Genomic DNA, 2,812 nt, shown 5'->3' with positions numbered 1-2,812 from the left:
GCTAATTTTTTTAATTTATTGTAGAGATGAGGTCTCACCAAGTTGCCCAGGCAGGTCTCGAACCCGCGGGCTCAGGCAATCTGCTCACCTCAGCCTCCCAAGGCGTGGGATTACAGGCTGAGCCACTGAACCTGGCTTTCCCACTCTTTCTATTCAGAAAGAGTTCATTTTTCATAGCTCAATGCTGCTAACAGTAACCATAACAGTAAGTATAACAAAAAAAAATTTTTTTTTAGTTGGAGTCTCACTCCATTGTCCAGGCTGGAATGCAGTGGCATGCTCACGGCCACTCCAGTATCAACCTGCTGGGCTCTGGCAATCCTTCCACCTCAGCCTTCCAAATAGCTGGAACTACAGGTGCGCGCTTCCACGTCCGGTTAATTTTTGATTTATTGTAGAGACAAGATCTTACCAAGCTACCTGGGCTGGTCTCAAACCCGTGGGCTCAGGCAGTCCACTCAGTTCGGCCTCCCAAAGTGCTGGGGTTACAGGCTGAGCCACCGAGCCCAGCCAACAAATGTTTGTTAAGCTCTACGGTGTGTCAGGCATTAGAGGTAGATGCTTTCCATGTTTTAATCCTGACAGCAGCTTGCTTTACTGTTGGGAAGCTGAAGTGTAGGGAGTTTAGCTAACTTGCCTTAGGTCTCAGAACTAGCGAGCAGTAGTCAGGATTCTAGACACATCCTAGAATGCTTTCCCTCCATCATTGCATCAACTGGCTCATGTATGACTCCAGAGCTAGAGGTTCAGCCAGCATTCTATCCTGCCCACCTCTGCACAGAACACTGCCCTGAATCTATTTATCTTTCTTCTCGTCCCTTTTTTGTAGGTAAGAGAGAAAATGTGCTATGTTTGCCTTTTTTAAAAAAATGTATATCCTAATTCTTGGGTATATAGCAAGGACACCATGTGGTCCAGAACATGGATCACACTGCATTCAGAATTCTCTAAATAAAGAGGAAATATTTGGGCCAACCATCCCTCTTTCAGTGCCTGCTATGTGTGGGCCAATGCGAGGTGGACTGTTGGAGGAGACAAGGATTGTAAGCCCTAGCCCTTGGGGTCAAATAGTCCATGCATGTTAGCACAGCTAAAGGAAGCACAGAAATAACTGTGATTAGTTCATAATAGAATGGTGATAGGAGGCGTGCAAATAAGATCCCATGGGGGTTCAAAGAGAGGACAGCACATTTCATCTAGGGCAAAACTTCTTGGAGGTTGCAGATCAAAGATAGACCTTAGGAGATGAGTTGAGTCTGAATAAGTAGTGTAAGAGAGAAGGTGTTTCTGGTGAATGGAACAAGCATGTCCTGAGGCCCCAGGAATCACCATCAGTACATGGAAAGGAGCCTTGCAGCAGAAGGTACTTGCAAAGCAGAAGTAGCCTGGTTGGGAGCTTTCTGAGAACTCAGGTACCAAAGGGAGGTCCTGGGGATACTACTGAGAAAGCCACCTATAAGAAAGCGATTGGCATTAGTGGGAAACTGTCAGGGGAAGTGGGGGCATATCTCATCAACAAGGGTACCTGCATGATCAATGTTTCTATACCTAACCCTGAATTGTACCCCACATCTTTATAATAAAAATAAATAAATAAAAAGAAATGACAACAACAAAAAAAAAGAATCACAGACGGGGTGGGGGGATGACCCAAAGGCACTGGCTGGGAAACAAGAATTGTGATGCAAAGGAGAGGGTTATGGAGCCCTGTAAACCAACAGACTGGTAACAAAGGCAGTCAGGAGAATGGAGGGCAGTGCAGTTGGGTAAGCACAATTCAAGTGCTGAGTCTGTGAATTTGGCTGCTTAGAATCCTTTTATGCAGATATTTATGGGGATAACCCACAGTGAATGGGGTATTGTAGACAATCTCAAATGCCAGACTGCAGCACCTATATTAAATCCAGCAGACAATGGAGAGACATTGTGTATTTCTGAACAAAGGAGAGACATTGGGAGAGTTTCTAGGAAAATGAGAAACTGGGTGTGGTGACTTATGCCTGTAATCCTAGTACTTTGGGAGGCCGAGGTGGGAGGATCACTTGAGCCCAAGAGTTTGAGGCCAGCCTAAGCAATATAGTGAGAGCCCTGTCTCCTCAAACAATATTTTAAAAATTAACTGGGTGTGGTGGTGTCACCTGTAGTCCCAGCTACTTGGGAAGCTGAGGCGGGTGGATCCCTTGAGCCCAGGAGTTCAAGGCTGCAGCCTGGACAACAGAGTATGACCGTGTCTCTGGAGAAAAGGGGGGCGGGGAGGGAAAATAAGAGCCCTGGGAAGACCAATTATGAGGTAAGATATTGGTTGGCAGACTTTTTGCACTTGTCTAAGAAGAAACCCTGTAATGTTGAATTAAAAACAGAATTAAGGAATTAAAAAGTGAGGAAGACTGTATAAAAGGTGGCTATAGAGCAAGATTTTGACAGGAGACTTGAATGTGGAGAAAGGGAGAGGGTAAAAAATCAACGCTATTTTGAGGATTCAAACTTGGCTGACTAGAAGAGTGATGCCTTTCACAGAAACAGGGCATGAGCAAAAGGTGATGAACTTCTCTCCCCAGCTGAGACTGCTAAAGGAGAAAGGATGATTGTAGCTATTATTTTCTTCCTTTATAAATAAGAACACAAAGTAGGTCCTTATATCATGTAAACTTAAAAGTTCTGTAGCTTTCCCCCTATACCTCACATATCCTGAATTTCTAATCTTGAAAAGAATAACTTGGTGAACCTATATTTTTTCATTTCTCCCTGAAAATTTTTTTTGAGTTGGAGTCTCTCTCTGTCACCCAGACTGGAGTGCAGTGGCCACTCCCGG

General features: G+C 44.6%; 1 protein-coding gene across 2 annotated transcripts in view; it reads left to right on the top strand.

Annotated features, from left to right (window-relative positions):
• Positions 1–2,812, top strand: part of ANXA4 (annexin A4) — a 41,119-nt gene that overhangs the window by 14,950 nt on the left and 23,357 nt on the right. The gene's annotated exons all lie outside the window — the stretch shown is intronic.

The sequence above is a fragment of the Carlito syrichta genome, unplaced genomic scaffold (genome assembly GCF_000164805.1).
Source record: "Carlito syrichta isolate Samal-C Ts95f unplaced genomic scaffold, Tarsius_syrichta-2.0.1 Scaffold303336, whole genome shotgun sequence".
NCBI classification, from domain to species: Eukaryota; Metazoa; Chordata; class Mammalia; order Primates; family Tarsiidae; genus Carlito; species Carlito syrichta.
This window is presented reverse-complemented; position numbering and strand designations above follow the sequence as displayed.